Raw genomic sequence first — 18,816 nt, 5'->3', positions numbered from 1 at the left:
TGAAGGATCTGCGCAAAGCTATCCATCATCGCGTTCCTTTGCCGCTCGAGCGCTTCTTCGAGCAAGATTTTGATAGGATCTCCTGCCCCTCGTCTTTCTTCTCATCCGCCATGGGAGGCCGTCGGGATTTGCGAGGCTGGTCTTGCAAAGGTTCGACCAGTTCAAGCCCTAACTCCTTATATCCCGACCTCGTTGGGGACATGCAAAGAAAAACAGAGAAAAAGCAGACCGCTCTGATACCACTGATCCGGATTTAAACAGGAACGCAATAGATTACAGAGATAACCATAAATACAGAGGTGCAATAACCATAAACACATATATGCAGCGGAAATAATGATTCATTTCATTAATGGAAAATACTGAATACAACCAGAAATGGAAAGAAACCAGCTAGGGCGATGGTAGCTATCTCTGAGAAGAGATGTGCGGCTACATGCCTCTGAACTGTTCCGAACTGTATTACAATGAGGCTCGAAGGCCTATTTATTGTTGAGAAACAATGGAAAACCCTTCACATCCCGAAACCTAACCCTAGAAGATGAAACGCCAAATTGTGGGCCCCGTTTGGGTAAATTGGTACATCAATTTCCCGGGGTCGTAACTTTGGCATACGATCTCCGTTTGACGCGTACAATAGCTCGTTAGAAAGATCTATCCGAGCACTACCACTTTGGGAAGGGCAACATGGGTCTATAGACCCATGTTGCCCCCAGATTCCCAAAAAAACGTCGTTTAGGGCCTCAAAACGGCTCCGGAAGTTCAGGACCCGAAAAACTGCTAAAAATAGTAAGTTGTGCTACAATTTAGGAAACTGAAAAAGCTGAAAGAGACAGTTGTGGGGGTCCAAATGGGATAGGTGGGTGGCCACCAACATCCACCTGGATCATTCCATGCATTTCTTCTTGGGTAGAGAGGCCAGCAAGGTTTTGAAGGCCTCAGTGGCAGAAGGCGGATGAGGAGAGGGAGGCCCCTGTGGGGGAGTCAGCTCCTCCATGAAGATCCATTAGACCCAGCCAGGCCGACCGCAGCCTGCAGCAGAGCCCTCGACGGACGCGCTAGCAGGTTCAAAACGCGTAGAAAGCGGACACGCTCGCAGGCTTCAGATCGCGCAGAATGCGGATCTCGCGAGTTGCAGACCCAAATTTTAATATCTCAATAAAATATTTCAATTTTAACTATATACATATTATATAAAACAATTGAAAAAAAAATGTTATTGTTAAAATATTTATTGGTGTGTTGTTTAAAATGGAGAATGTGTCATTCCTTTCATGCTTAATATGAAGTTCATTTATAACACGTGTGCACATAATAATCCATTTTTAAGGTAACTACCAAGCCAGATGTCAAATTGGTGTATGAGACCCCCTTGTTCGTGGGATAAGGAACCCAATTCCATGGAGGGATATGATTGAAAAAGTCTATATAGACATACATACTCTACCAACATAGATCCATTTTAACCCTAGATTTATGAAAGATACTGAGGAGTCAAATATCTAGAGGTGCAAATCTTTCTTCAAGATTTGTACTCTTAAAAAAATTTGCACCTTGAGAGATTTGATCCTTGGATTAAAATGGATCTATGTTAGTTTCAATAAAATCATTAAAATCATTGTTATTTTTATTATTTATAAACCTCATTTTTATAATTTAAATTAATATTGTCCAAGGACTCTAGTGGTACTTGGTCATTCCTCCACACAGACTCTATTCTCTGGAGACATGTTAGCCTTTTGTGGAAAACAATTGAACATGTTGAAAATCATGATGAGGTGAATAGTGGAAAGGGTTCTATTCTCCTTAGACATGTTAGTCTATGTGGCAAAAATTTGAACATCTATGGAAAAGAATTGAACATGTTGAAAATCGTGATGATGTGAATAGGGGCAAAGGTTATTTTCTCTGGAGACATGTTAGCCTCTGTAGCAAAAATTTGAACAGGTTGAAAATTTAAATATCTTGATATTAAGGTAGCAACAAAATTTGAATATCTTGATATTGAGGTGAATAATGACATCCATTGTGATTCAATCATGAGTCTTATCTAAAACTAAAAAAATCCTCTAAAATCAGGGATATGTTTCAATTCTAAATCTTTCCCAAAACAGTCCTATAAAATTATCAATTCACTAATTACAATTAAGAAAAAAAACAAATTAATATTAATTTTTTTTTTATAATAAATAAATTGTAAAACCCTTAAATATAATCATGAATTACTTGATAACGAAAATTTATAACCAATTCTATCAACCGTTCTTTTTATTATTTTAATAACATGAATTTTAATATTAAAATATTTTACAATAATTCCATCTCATCTTTATATTTTAAATATATTATATTTTTCAATTATATTAAAATATTTAAATTTAACATTTAATAAAATTTTAATTTTAATAATACAAATAATAATATTTATTTAAAAATTTAAAATTTAATGATAATTAAAAATATATATAATTTTAAAAAACATATATTTAATTTAAAAAATAAATATATATCTTAACGCTACCTTTTTATTTACTTTCAAGACAGAACAATATGACCTCGAGCCTTTTCATTTTCTTTTTCGACTTTTTTAAACTTTTCTTAATGTCATTTATTTAGTTTTAACTCCTTTACCTAGTATGTTTTCAAAGTGTCATCCCCTTTTATCATACCAATTTATTTGGTTATAAACCTCCTTTGATAAATAAAAGCTTTTTAATTTATTTATATATAAAAAATTTATTTTTTTTATAAATATATTTATCTATAATTAATTTTTTTTATTATTTAATTTTTAATTAAGTAATTATGTCTTTAATCTTATTTTATATTTTTTTAAACTATCTTAATAGGAGGAGAAAACAAAACATAAAGAGGAAACACAGAACAAGATACTTATATTTTGTTAAAATGTTGGAGGCTCTCTCTTAATCTAGTCCTTTATGGGATATCTATAATTTAAACAATCCAAAAATTTCTAACAAAATATATTAGACCTAAAAAAATTTAGAAATCAAAACATAAAGGAAAACATTACAAAATTTAAAATAGAACACTGCCCCTGATATACAACTTTTAGTCCTGGAAAAGAAGAACATTTGATTGTTGCATTATTTTCTTCACAGACTAGGTAGGCCTCTATGACATTCAATGGGCACTCATTCTTAGGATGTCTTTTGGTTCATTTACGGAAGAAAATAGCTAGTGCCTTTTCTTCTTCCTCCTTTCTTTTGATTTGCATGGTATCCATTTGCAGTAAAAAGGCATGCAACATTTCACTCTTGAAATCCTCCAACATGTTAATAATTTGATTCTTTTTATTCAACTTCTATAACAAGAGTCTCGAAAAAGCCTAGTCTTTGTCTTTATCTCTATGTAAATTGTTGGGAAATCGATATTTACAAAATAACTTAAATTTAAAAAAGTTAATGAATCCTTACATTCTATAGTATATAGGATACAAAGCACAACACATGATGGTGTATAACTCTGTCATAATTTTGTTGGTTATGTTAGTTGAATTTTTTTAATTATTATTTAATTAATTAATTATATTTTTAATCTTATTTTATATTTTTTAATCTCATTTAGCATCAAATTTGTCTTGATCAAATATTGATCATTAAATTGTCAACTTCATGTTTACCTTAATTCATTATCGATCATTCAATTATCAACTTCATGTTTATCTTAATTCATTATTGTCTCTCTTTTTTACAACAATTGTTTAATTATTTATAAATATAATTTTTAATGAACTTCATGTTTACCTTAATTCATTATCGTCTCTCTTTTTCACAACAATTGTTTAATTATTTATAAATTTAATTTTTAATGATTCTTTGTTGTCTCTACTTTTTAAATTAATTGTTTAGTTATTTATAATTTTTTTTTTTTTTAATTTAATGATTAAATTATTGGTCATGATTGTGAAAATGAAGTATTGTGTGAAGAGGTTTGATGTTCAAACTCCCTTGATTCACTTATGTTTGTGGAAGGGGCATACTTAGGCACCTAGAGATTATTACTTATGTATGTGGAAGGGGCATACCTAGGCACCTAAAGATTATAGTGTTAGATATTGGAATCAACATAAATAGGCACCTGGAGATTATAGTAGTAGCTATTGGAATCGACCCAGTGTCACGGAATACAAAACCAACCTACTTGTTGATTCTTGTGGATAACCATTTCCAATCATTTTCCAATATGCATCTTTCTAATTTTAATATTATTTTCAGGTTTGCTATTATTAATGTCATTTAAATATCTTACTTATCAATACTCTTTTTTTAATCATGATAACAATTTAATTTACCTTTAATAATAGATAATAATAAAAAGTTCCTTAGCAAATCTAGGATCATACCACACCGTTCAATTTTAAAATATTTGCATATCTTATGTTTCATGATTCAAAATGTTCAATACAATTTAAAAATTTATAAGAAAGAATCAAATGTTCCTCGACATAGCTCATACCTAAGCAACCTACTCCCTGGAGTGAATCATTAAGATTGGGAAACGTGGGTGAGGAGGACTAACTAATACACTGGCAAAAGAGAAGTATGTATGATGTTGTCCCAAATAAACCTGAAGATGTTCCACCTTCTGTCGAATTGTATGGTTCTCATCTGCTGCTCTTTGAATTAATGTTCTTTTTTCAATGAGAATTTCCATTATGGACGTTAGGTTGGAAACTATTTTATTGTGATTCAATTGCAAATTCATTACCTCTTCCTGTAACTTTTGTAATTGTTCTTGAATGACAACATCCATTTTGATAGACAATGAAGGGAGTGCATGTTTGTTATAATTTCCTAGATGAAAAAAATTGTTTCAATGGGTCAAATTTCCAACTTCAATTGGCACAAGAGAAAAACCTCAATTGACTAGTAAGTGACCAAGGTGTGGAATATAAATAAAGTGAAAATAAAAAGGATGCCTCCAATGCATTTTTTCCACCAACCCAACAAGGACAGTATTTCCCATTGGAAAACATAAGATAATATTGTAGCGCCGGAAAAAAAAAAAAAAAAAAAAAAAAAAAAAAAAAAAAAAAGGAATTTTCCCATCATGTGGATTCATATTGAAAGCTGCCAAATAGAGATTATTCCAAAGGATTTTACCACAAAATACAACCTCCACTAGCAATAGACAAACTCCCATTAAATCATCATCCTATATTTTCACTGCTTTGTGCCTTACCCTATCCTTTCACTCCATAAGATTTGAAAATAGAAGCACTGGGAGGTACATACTCATGTCATTCCATCCTCCCAATTGTACCATGGCATTAAATCAAGCCTCAAAGGGATAATCACCATCATGAGGATGTGAATTCACTCCCTTCCACACCATAATGATCCGCTTCTAGGGCGTCCTCCTCTCCATAGGAACATAGAGAGGTATAAGCCCTTCGCTAATGATTTCTTTTAACGGCTTACCTGCATGTTTCAAGTTTTGTGAATGCACAATCTTGGCACATGGCACAAATCAATTCCTATCGAATATGTTTGAAATAAAAAAATTAGTGGCTTCGTATTGGTCAAATTTGAAATAATTGGAGCCCAAAGATTTATAAGAGTGGGAATTTAGGCATATAGGAATACCCAAATACTTAAACCCTTGTCATGTGTATGTTGTTGAAAATCCCATAACACCATTTAGCTAGCCCAAGCGGGATTTGTTGGCATTCCATGAATAAATTTTATTTTAGCCCGCCAAAGACTTGAATAAATTTATCTAAAATTGAAAGAAATTTAGAAGCTATAATATCTTAGGCACCCCCAATAAATAACATGTCATCAGCAAATTGAGCATGATTTATATTTTTAATATGTGGACCAAAATGATCCCTGGAAGCCTTTCTCTTGACAATTTAAAGACTAGCCTTTTTCTCAAGGAGTCTTCAATTATGATGAATAGAAAAGGGGAAAGCAAGCAAATTTTTCTCAAGCCCCTTGAAGCTTTAAAAAAACTAATGGGTCTACCATTGACAAAAGGAGAGATCTAAGGTATTGAAATGAAATTTGCTACCCATAGCACCGCCTATTCTTCAAACCCAATTTTTCTCATCACTTCAAAGAGAAACATATGGTGAAGTTGGTCAAAAGCATTAGCCATTTCAAGTTTAATAGTCATCCCCTTCTCACCCTGAGCTTTACTGGAATGGATTTCTTATTGGACAATGACTATGTCATCCACAATTTGTTTGTTGCCCATGAATCCTCCCTAATTATTGGAGATCAACTTTGATAAGAGAGGCTTGATTCGCACTACTAGATTTTTAGAAATAATCTTGTATGGCATATTACAAAGGAAGATGGTAATAAAATGAGAGAAGAAGGAAGGGTTGACCTCTTTTGGGACCAAAGTGAGAAATGATGAGTTGACACCCTCTCTAATATACTTATGTTTGATAGCAAATCTATCTTCCTACAAAGGTCAAATTTAATGATATCCCAACATGGTTGATAATAATGTGTTAAGAAGCCATCCAAACTTGGAGCTTCGCTTAGGTTGAAAGAATGTAAGACATGTCATACCTCCTCTTCCACAATGGGGCATAATAGAGCCTCATTATCCATTTTGGAAACCATAAGAGGAATACGCTCCAACATATCATACATAATGTTTCCCTCTTGGCTACTTGGTTCTTCATAGAGAGAACAAAAGTGATGAACAATTTCCTCTTTGATCTATGGGAAATCAAAAATTAGTTCCCCATCCACAAAGATTGAATTTATATTATTTTTCTAGGTTCTCCTTATGGCTTGATGAAGATTTTTTTTTGTATTTTTATCTCCTATTTAAAGCCACAAACTACAAGTTTAGAGTCATTGTTCTTCTTCTTCCTCTATAAGGACCTTGCTATATTTATCAAAAGTTGATTTCCCCTCCACCGGGAGCTCTTTGGAGATGGGGAGTTGCTTCATTTGTTTTTGTACTACCTCTAATTGAATTTTATGAATAAGAACTAAAAATTTTAGATCTAAAGCATTGTGCTTAGGCCAATGTTTTAAAACCACTTTTAAATCTTCAGTTTTTAGCTTCCAAATAAAAGTTGGACAACCTATTATCCATTTCCTACAATCTTATTGAACAACTTCCCAAAATCCATGCTTATGAAGCCATGATGGATTAAATTTTAAAGGTAGAGGGCAATAGAAACAAGATGCATTTCTAAAGAAATGGGGTGATGATCAAAACCAATCCAAGACAATATTTTAGAGGAAAATAACATCTTTTGATTTGAAAAAGAACTAGCTACAAGAAAGCGATCTAGTCTCGTAGCTATGTGACCCATACCTATCCTTCGATTACTCTACATATATTTTTTTGCCTAAGGCTTGATATCTATCAACTCTAATTTACTAATAAGCTCTTCCATTTTCTCTCGAAAAGCATCTCTAACCAGGGATTCTCCTTTTATTTCCCATAGATGGAGAATAGTGTTCAAGTTTCCTCCCAAAATAAATTCTTGGATCAACTCGATTCCTCTAGCATTTGTAGGGAAGACCAATACTATTTTTTCTTGATAATGGACTATCATATATAAATGTTGAAGAAACAACATATCTTTTGAGCATGTAAATTCAAAACTTGAATTGCATGCTAGTGAACAATCAATTGACAAGACCTAAAGAAAAAGTGAAAAAAATACAACATAGTACACCAACCTCCTGAAGCTCCACAAGAATTTACTCCCCAAAGTTCACATCCTTTCCATAAATTTTGAACATTTTTGGAGAACATCTTATTCCCCCAGTTTAGTCTCTTGGAGAAGAAGGACCAAGGGGTTTTCATTTTTTAACCAGGCTCTTAAATTCAACCATTTTTTATATGATCCTAATGCTCTAAAATTCCAAGTGAGGACTTTCATCATTCACTTTTGGATTCAAAACCCCCTTGCACAAGGGTAGGGCCACTTCCTTTTCTATTTTTCTTGGGAATCTTCAAGAAGTTTCTTCTAATGACCTTTGGGAACCAAACTATTTATCTTTGTGTGTGTGTGTTTCTCATGTCCATATTGGTTCATTGTCCCACTTTCCTGTGTGTTTCTCTATAATTTCCCTTTCACCTTCTAATTTTTCATCCACCAATCCAAGGATTGAAGTTCCTTATGGGATTCTTGTATTTTGGGGGGAGTGAAAGACATCCTCCTCCTCTGTTTCGACTTCTTTCTTTGTATCAATTTATTCATGAATAGGGATACCCTCTAGGCATCTTAACATTTTGGCCCTCAAATCTCACATGTTGACAGTCTGCCAAAGGAATATCTTGATGGGTTGAATCTAGAATTTCCCCATCTTCATCTTCTAGGTTCAAGGCTTCAAATTTATTTCCTCTAAGGCCGTTGATCTTGCTTAAGGAAGATCTTTCACTCATAGTGGCCAGTTTTTAGAGAAGAGGGGGCTTCAGATCTCAATCCTTTTGCTTCCTAAGGTTTTGTAGTTGCACTCTACTTTAGAACTCCCTTTCTTCGTTTTGGCTACTACCATCGATCTACCTCTTCATTTATTTTCTTAGTATCTTCCATCTTTGGACATGTACAAGAGCAATGCCCATTATTATGGTAGTTCTTACATTTGAACGGTAATTATTCATAATATACTTCTTGATAATGGATCCAATTCTCTAATTGCATATTGATTACTATTGGTAATCCCTTCTCTAGATCCACTTCAACACAAATTCAAGCACAAGATTTCATTCCTTCTTGTGGCTCGGCCCAATCAATATATTAGTCCAAAGCATTACCAATATTCCTGAAAATTTCATCATTCCAACAATAAAGAGGAAGATATGGCAGCTTAACCCAAACTAGTACAACTGATGGGTCATCATTTTTCAGGTTGAAATCCAAACTCAAATGGTCCAAATACAAAACTTGAGCTTGTTGAAAATGTAACTAGTATCGATCTTCATAGTTGTTGTCTCGCTCATGACATGTTGTAATTCTTATGTATTTGTTCAAAAGAAAGAAAAAGAAAATTATTTGTTTATTTAAGCATGGGTTTAATGCTCAAAGTCATTGGTTATTAGGTCAAAGCGTCCATTGAGTGCTCCTAGGGTTTTTATCTTGAGTCAAAGTCATAGTCATCTTGTAAAAGACCCTTCTTGGGCTTCTTATGTTAAAGAAGAAAATTTGTTTTCATGTCAAAAGTATCAAATAAGTCTCCTCCACCAAGTCAGCTCCATCTCCAACAAGTCGACCTCATTGAAGGTGTTAGCGCTTGAAATTTCGCCTCAGGCTGAGAAAGGTAAACCTCAATGCAACATCAAACCACTTAGCCTCGTAGCTAGCCCTACGGGGCAGGAGAGGGCTCTCTCCCGTCTATCTCGGTGAAATCTTCAATGGATGAGATGACCAATAGGGTAACACTGATTTTAGGCTAGTAAACTGATCAAAAAGGTTGATTTGGGGTTTTTCTGGGCTGCATGGGGTAAAGAAACAACTTGAACAGAGAAATGTAATCAAAACACAGATTATCTCCTGAGGCAAGGTAGGCAAGAAATTTAACACCAAATTTAGATTAAATGAGATGGCAAGACTGCTGAGGAGCTGACAAGGGCATAGAAGATGAATCCTTGTCAAACAGAAGAAAACATTGAATATTGAACAAACTTAAAGGCAGAGCATACAAATGATGAATTCTACCTTAACACTTCATTTGTTCAATTAGAAATGATCATGAAGTGAAATGAAACATAACAGATCACATATGAAACACAAGAAAAACTTATGCTAAATTATCATACCACAGGAATCTCAGAAGTCAGAGCTGTATTTTCATTAAACTCTCTGCCAAAAATTGTACATGGTAAGCTCTCTATTCTCCAGCACTCAGAACTCTCCCCTCTCTCTAAAAAATGATTTTGTTTTTAATACATTAAATAAAAAATCTACTAAGGAAAAACAAATCGACCCCCAAGACAAGGGATTTGTTTTCTCATAATTAATAAATAAAACTAAAAAAAAACAATCAGCACTTCTGAAGATAGAATAGCACATCCTTTTACTTGATAACTGATGAAGTAGCATTCACAGGTGTCAATCCCATTTACTGAGGATATAGGCAATCGAATCTTGTACGCCATTTTGCAACTGCTCCCCAAATTTCTGGAAATGCGTTGGCCATTTAACCGAAATTAGGAAAAGATTTTGATAATCTGGAGTAAATCCACCGCATATATCGGATTGAATGTCGGAGTATTCAATTGCCACAACACAGAATCCAGACCCCCCTACAATCTTTCTTATCCAATAATGATGGGCATATCTGTTGAGCATGGTACAGTACCGATGAAACTAACGCATGAATCTACGCGTCTAGGCATTTGCGTCGTTTGTTGAATGAGAAACGGCAATGACTGCTCTTTCCAGATGTCCCTTCCCCCTTTTGACATACACATGTTTGCAGAAGGTGGACAAGAAGATACGGCAAACGGAACAGAAGTACCTGGACAATCAATATTGATCACATGATTTTTGTTCAGAAGATCATTTCCCACCTGAAGTGGATACATCATGATCTGTTTCAGCATTATTCTCTTTATCACATTAACAAATGACAGAACCAGAATCCTTCCCATTTTCTACATTGGTTTCTCTGCATCTCAAGTTTGTTTGAGACGAACTATCTCGTGCAATGAACCCTGTTGGTTGATCCCAGCGGCTCTTCCGCTTTCAGTCTTTTGTCCCTCTCTTCCATACGATGCCCAGCCTTTAATACACTGTTCTGGAAATCGACCTCTTATCTCTCTGTCTTTCTGCCTTTGTTACAGCTACATTAAAGTCACATGGATCCACTCGGTTGAGAATACACATGTACAACCAACCAAATGAATGTATCCTCTGAAATTTGAATTTTTGCTACAAGAAAAGCTCACACGGTCATCAAGGAAGAAGAGCGCTCAGTTCTGTGCAAACAATGGTTTAGTCTCTCCTCAAAATGTACCCAGAAAACATAATAGATGCCAGTTGCCTCAACCAACAAGGGAATATAGCTCCCACAACTCCAATCCATCCTTCAAACAATGGTAGTCGCACAGTCCACCACAATAAATACAAACCAATCCTCAAAGATGAAACTCTTGCTCCTTATTAAGCCATAAACCCTCCATTTATTACAGTCAACATGGCCCTTGGTAACAGTGAAGAAATTTGCCTTTTAGCTAAGAGAGCAGTGCCAGCACACATTCAATTTCTCCGTATTACACCAAGAGAACTCGGCCTCTATTTCTCGTTCTGAACCCATTCCCTTTAGCAATATGGAGTTTTGCAAAACCTCCTTCCTTTGAGCTTAAAAATATTTAATCACCAGCAATTTGAGCTTCACATATGCCGGGTGCCATGCTCACAATCAAGTTTCCTATACCTTCTAGTAGATGATAGATTACACGGTGGAGCCTTATATTTATCTTTGCTTGACAAGCTGTTGCATCTACAGAACTTGACATGTTGCGTATATTGAAACCCACAATGACAGCCCCACATGCTTGGGCTAAATCAACATCAGCTTGAGAGATTGCCCCAACTCCTGTATGAACAATTTTAACAAGCACCTGTGAACTATTCAGGCTTTTTAATGTATCTGTTACAGCTTGAACAGTACCTTGCACATCAGCCTTAACAATAAGTGTCATTTCAACCATTTCCACTTTCTCTGATGTAAATATCTTGAATGCTACTAGAGTAGGGAGGCGGAAATAATTAGGCATAGGCACATCCTCCATTCAATTATCCTTCAACCGGTCCCAACACCACCAAAAGTTTGCCAGAAACTTTTCCTAAGACATTTCGAATCTTTCCTTTAGTTCCAGCAACATGGATAACCTTGAGCTGCGATAAAGAATCCTCTAACTCTAGCATCTTCAAATATTCAAACATGATAAGAAATTCATTGGCTATATTGGTGCTGTTAGATGAAATTACATCTATGGCTGCCTCATACGATAAAGACAGAGAACTCTGATTTTGTCCAGCTGCTGAACCTGCACCAGCATGTTTGGTTTTTTTTTAAACTGTTATATTATCAAAACATAAATGAATTTGAAGCAGATTGTTGAGTGGAGCTAGAAATGCGGGCTTGTTGGGCTCTTGCTCTTGCCAGAGCCTGTTCATAAAGCTCTTCATACTAAGTAGCAGAAGAATCCCAGCTAAAACCTATTGTCATTGCCTTCTTAAAAGTTCTAGCCACCAATTTGGCTTCTTTCTATAGTAATGCATGGTCTAGTCCTTGTTCATCAGCTGTGGAGAATGTAAATCCATTTCTAACTTTTGCAGGGATTGTCTCATCATCCACATCAAAAACAATGTCATTTGAAGAACTGTAGAGCTTTGGAACATCATGACAAATTACATATTAATGATTTCTTCTTCAAAACAGGGTTTTGAAGAAGAATCAATCTCACATTTGACTTGACAAGACGGAGTCTAACATCGGCTCCACTTGGGATGGCAGCTGCCGCTTTTTGGAGGTGCCATGAACCGCAGAACTTTGGGAGAGCAGACAGTGCCTCCACCCATTGGGCAATGGAGTCAATTATTTCAACAATTCAACACACCTGAAGACTCAACTTATTAACTGGAAACTGACTGAATTGACTTAAAGACTAATTCGGCAAACTTCAAACTAAATTGTAATGAAACTGGAACAAAATGCTGCCTTTTGGCTGCTTATTTATTTACAAAATCTACTCTAATCTGCTGTACAAACAATAGATCAGGTAATACTAAAATGCCATATTAACCATTCAAGTAAACCTGAAAATGATGCCGGTTGAGAAAGCTTCCACCAGGCCATAGATGCAGTTGCTGGCAGCCTTTCATGCACATAATGAGCCCGGTCACGTAGAAAAGAACCTAATCCATCAATCAAACTGAAAAACGTGTCCATGTAAGTTGCCATTGGATCGCGGAAGCCAGATTTTGTTGGCTGCCCCAACTCTGCAATACATACTTCCAGCTACACGTTGTCAATGTAAACATTTGTAGGCAAGTCTGTTATTTCTTGTTGCGAAGGAGGGAGGATTTCCAAGAACTTTTTAGGGTCTTGGAAATCATATGACTGGATTTGCTCATCTAAACATTGAATCTCCTTTTCGATTCTATCAACAACTAACTCACAGACACTAGTTTTAAACCAAGGGAACTTTGGAGATTTCAACAAACGAAGGAAGATACTGAAAAATTCTTCATTAATTTCAATATCCACTAACCATTCTCTAAATTCGTTTAGAGCTTCACACAGGGCAGGGTTTGCCACATACCCTACCATTGCATAAATGGATCAGCAAGCGTTGGAATGTCTGGATCGAGTTGGAGTCGCCAGGTGAATGGTTCAGCCTGCATAAGTGTCTGACTGCTGTCCACCATCAGCATCAGATCTGCACCTTGATTACATGTACTGGGACAAGACAATCAACAAATTGAATGTTCTCCCCAGTATGGTCGCCAATATGTTAGCGCTTGAAATTTCACCTCAGGCTGAGAAAGGTAAACCTCAAGGCAACATCAAACCACTTAGCCTCGTAGCTAGCCCTACGGGGCAGGAGAGGGCTCTCTCCGGTCTATCTCGGTGAAATCTTCAATGGATGAGATGACCAATAGGGTAACACTGATTTTAGGCTAGTAAACTGATCAAAAAGGTTGATTTGGGGTTTTTCTGGGTTGCATGGGGTAAAGAAACAGCTTGAACAGAGAAATGTAATCAAAACATAGATTATCTCCTGAGGCAAGGTAGGCAAGAAATTTAACACCAAATTTAGATTAAATGAGATGGCAAGACTGCTGAGGAGCTGACAAGGGCATAGAAGATGAATCCTTGTCAAACAGAAGAAAGCATTGAATATTGAACAAACTTAAAGGCAGAGCTTACAAATGATGAATTCTACCTTAACACTTCATTTGTTCAATTAGAAATGATCATGAAGTGAAATGAAACATAACAGATCACATATGAAACACAAGAAAAACTTATGCTAAATTATCATACCACAGGAATCTCAGAAGTCAGAGCTGTATTTTCATTAAACTCTCTGCCAAAAACTGTACATGGTAAGCTCTCTATTCTCCAGCACTCAGAACTCTCCCCTCTCTCTAACAAATGATTTTGTTTTTAATGCATTAAATAAAAAATCTGCTAAGGAAAAACAAATCGACCCCCAAGACAAGGGATTTGTTTTTTCATAATTAATAAATAAAACTAAAAAAAACAATCAGCGCTTTTGAAGATAGAATAGCGCATCCTTTTACTTGATAACTGATGAAGTAGCATTCACAGGTGTCAATCCCATTTACTGAGGATATAGGCAATCGAATCTTGTACGCCATTTTGCAACTGTTCCCCAAATTTCTGGAAATGCGTTGGCCATTTAACCGAAATTAGGAAAAGATTTTGATAATCTGGAGTAAATCCACTGCATATATCGGATTGAATGCGGGAGTATTCAATTGCCACAACACAGAATCCAGACCCCCCTACAATCTTTCTTATCCAATAATGATGGGCATATCTGTTGAGCATGGTACAGTACCGATGAAACTAACGCATGAATCTACGCGTCCAGGCATTTGCGTCGTTTGTTGAATGAGAAACGGCAAAGACTGCTCTTTCCAGATGTCCCCGGCCCCTTTTGACATACACATGTTTGCAGAAGGTGGACAAGAAGATACGGCAAACGGAACAGAAGTACCTGGACAATCAATATTGATCACATGATTTTTGTTCAGAAGATCATTTCCCACCTGAAGTGGATACATCATGATCTGTTTCGGCATTATTCTCTTTATCACATTAACAAATGACAGAACCAGAATCCTTCCCATTTTCTACATTGGTTTCTCCGCATCTCAAGTTTGTTTGAGATGAACTATCTCGTGCAATGAACCCTGTTGGTTGATCCCAGTGGCTCTTCCGCTTTCAGTCTTTTGTCCCTCTCTTCCATACGATGCCCAGCCTTTAATACACTGTTCTGGAAATCGACCTCTTATCTCTCTGTCTTTCTGCCTTTGTTACAGCTACATTAAAGTCACATGGATCCACTCAGTTGAGAATACACATGTACAACCAACCAAATGAATGTGTCCTCTGAAATTTGAATTTTTGCTACAAGAAAAGCTCACACGGTCATCAAGGAAGAAGAGCGCTCGGTTCTGTGCAAACAATGGTTTAGTCTCTCCTCAAAATGTACCCAAAAAACATAATAGAGGCCAGTTGCCTCAACCAACAAGGGAATACGGCTCCCACAACTCCAATCCATCCTTCAAACAATGGTAGTCGCACAGTCCACCACAATAAATACAAACCATTCCTCGAAGATGAAACTCTTGCTCCTTATTAAGCCATAAACCCTCCATTTATTACAGTCAACATGGCCCTTGGTAACAGTGAAGAAATTTGCCTTTTAGCTAAGAGAGCAGTGCCAGCACACATTCAATTTCTCCGTATTACACCAAGAGAACTCGGCCTCTATTTCTCGTTCTGAACCCATTCCCTTTAGCAATATGGAGTTTCGCAAAACCTCCTTCCTTTGAGCTTAAAAACATTTAATCACCAGCAATTTGAGTTTCACATATGCCGGGTGCCATGCTCACAATCAAGTTTCCTATATCTTCTAGTAGATGATAGATTACACGGTGGAGCCTTATATTTATCTTTGCTTGACAAGCTGTTGCATCTACAGAACTTGACATGTTGCGTATATTGAAACCCACAATGACAGCCCCACATGCTTGGGCTAAATCAACATCAGCTTGAGAGATTGCCCCAACTCCTGTATGAACAATTTTAACAAGCACCTGTGAACTATTCAGGCTTTTCAATGTATCTGTTACAGCTTGAACAGTACCCTGCACATCAGCCTTAACAATAAGTGTCATTTCAACCATTTCCACTTTCTCTGATGTAAATATCTTGAATGCTACTAGAGTAGGGAGGCGGAAATAATTAGGCATAGGCACATCCTCCGTTCAATTATCCTTCAACCGGTCCCAACACCACCAAAAGTTTGCCAGAAACTTTTCCTGAGATATTTCGAATCTTTCCTTTAGTTCCAGCAACATGGATAACCTTGAGCTGCGATAAAGAATCCTCTAACTCTAGCATCTTCAAATATTCAAACATGATAAGAAATTCATTGGCTATATTGGTGCTGTTAGATGAAATTACATCTATGGCTGCCTCATACGATAAAGACAGAGAACTCTGATTTTGTCCAGCTGCTGAACCTGCACCAGCATGTTTGTTTTCTTCAAACTGTTATATTATCAAAACATAAATGAATTTGAAGCAGATTGTTGAGTGGAGCTAGAAATGCGGGCTTGTTGGGCTCTTGCTCTTGCCAGAGCCTGTTCATAAAGCTCTTCATACTGAGTAGCAGAAGAATCCCAGCTAAAACCTATTGTCATCGCCTTCTTAAAAGTTCTAGCCACCAATTTGGCTTCTTTCTATAGTAATGCATGGTCTAGTCCTTGTTCATCAGCTGCGGAGAATGTAAATCCATTTCTAACTTTTGCAGGGATTGTCTCATCATCCACATCAAAAACACTGTCATTTGAAGAACTGTAGAGCTTTGGAACATCATGACAAATTACATATTAATGATTTCTTCTTCAAAACAGGGTTTTGAAGAAGAATCAATCTCACATTTGACTTGACAAGACGGAGTCTAACAGAAGGGACTCAACCTCACACAATGTAGAATTTCTTGTAGATTCACAAGCTCATGCAATTTACTAAAGAATGGGACAAGAATCTACTTCTACTTTCAACCAACAGAAGCCCATAGATATATGAAAACAATATGAACAAGAAGAAGACAAATCAATGGCACATAACACAATAATATTTTATGGGGAAATCCACAACTCAAAACCCCGCCTATCTGTATTGCATTAATCAGAATATTTGAGAAGAAAATACAAAGCTTGTTCTCCCTAGAACAATTCCTACCCAAGTATGATCAACTCTCTGCTCACAAGCTAGCTCAAGCCAAACCTTAGCCTATTCTGCTGCTCTCCAAGCCCCTATTTCCTTGTGCAATTCCTAGAGGAATTAGCCTCTATTTAATGAGGAAATCCTTCTTCCATAACTGTGCAATCCAAACTTAGGTCCTTCTCTGATTGCATGCACCATCTGTACAACTCGGAAAATTATACAACTGATAGTACACTATCCCTGCACTCTAGTCTCAACTGGGTCTTTCTCAAAACTGGCATGCATGAGTTTCTCATGAGGGAATCTTTAGTTAGCTGGAGTAGCACTAAGGATGCACCAGTGCACCAACTCACTACTAGACCTCTACTAGTTCCTCCAATAGTTAGAACTAGTTTAACTGACTATAACTCATTCAAACTAAGTTATCTAATTAGAACTCAAATAAACTCAATATGGACCCCTAAAATTTAGGGAGAACATATACATGACCACAGAAAGACTTCCAACTCGAAATTCCTAAGCTAACTAAGTCAACTTAACTTAGTTAACTATTACAAGTTGCTATGAGAAAATAATTACCATTTAATTCACTCACAAATTAAATTGGAATTTCTAGATGTTATTTTTAACATTTCTTGTTGAAATTTTCAACACTCCCTCTCAACAAGAATGGATTATCAACTACCCCTATCCTATTTCTATGAAATTTGAACTTACATCTTGAGAATTCCTTTGTCAAAATGTCAACATCTTGCTCCTCCATGGGAATGTACTCTAACAACATGATCCGCCTCAATACACAATCTCTGAGATGATGATATCGGATATCAATGTGCTTGGACCTATCATGAAAAGCTGGATTTGCAGAGAGTTTAATACAATTCTGGTTATCTCAGTAAATCACTATCGGATCCATCTACTAACCAAATAGACCAACCAGGATCTTCCTCATCCAGATGGCCTCACATGATGCCTGACTTGCAACCATGTACTCTGCCTCTGTCGAATTGAGTGCAACCGATCTCTATTTCCTGTTGTACCAAAAATTGCCATTGAACCAATACTAAAGATCCCTCTTGATGTTCTCTTCCTATCGGATGGAATCTCTGCCCAATCTGCATTAGTGAAGCTTTGAATTTTTACTCCCTCTGCCCGTCTGTACCATAATCCGTATTGAGTAGTGCCTCTAACGTAGCTCAATATATGCTTTGTCGCCTTTCAATATAACTTGGTAGGCTTAACCATCGTTTGACTAAGTTGGTTAACTTCATAGCATAAATTGGGTCATGTGTTCACCAAGTACATGAGTGAACCCACAAGCTACCTGTAAATAGTAGCTTCCACTACCTCTCCCGAAGTAGCATCCTCCTTCCTCTAGTTACCAACTAGAGGAGTCTCCATAGGCTTGCAGCTCTTCGCCTTGAGACACAAACAACTCCCCATCACCCTGCCATACTTCCATGCCCAGAAAGTAATGCATGAGCCCCAATTCCTTCATATCAAACTCTCTTGTAAGGTCCTCCTTGCAAGATTTGATCAACTGATCATCACCTGTCAGTATGAGATCATCAACATAAAGTACAATGATAAACAGTTTACCTTCCACCACTATGTGGTACAGGTTCACATCCGCTTCACTCTTCGTGAAGCCCAACCCGGTGAAGTAGTTGTCTATCCTAGTGTACCAAGCATGAGGTTCTTTCTTTAGCCCATACAACGCTCTCTTGAGCTGACACACATGCGACTCACGATCGAAGGTTTCAAAACCTTCAGGTTGCTCTATGTACACCCCTTCCTCAATCGTGCCATTAAGGAAGGTTGTCTTTACATCCATTCGATGTATCTTCGACCTGATCTGTGCTGATAGTGAAAA

Source organism: Pinus tabuliformis, chromosome X, assembly GCF_031772625.1.
Source record: "Pinus tabuliformis cultivar Carrire ecotype Pingquan chromosome X, CPIR1, whole genome shotgun sequence".
NCBI classification, from domain to species: domain Eukaryota; kingdom Viridiplantae; phylum Streptophyta; class Pinopsida; order Pinales; family Pinaceae; genus Pinus; species Pinus tabuliformis.
Note: the sequence above shows the minus strand (reverse complement) of the source record.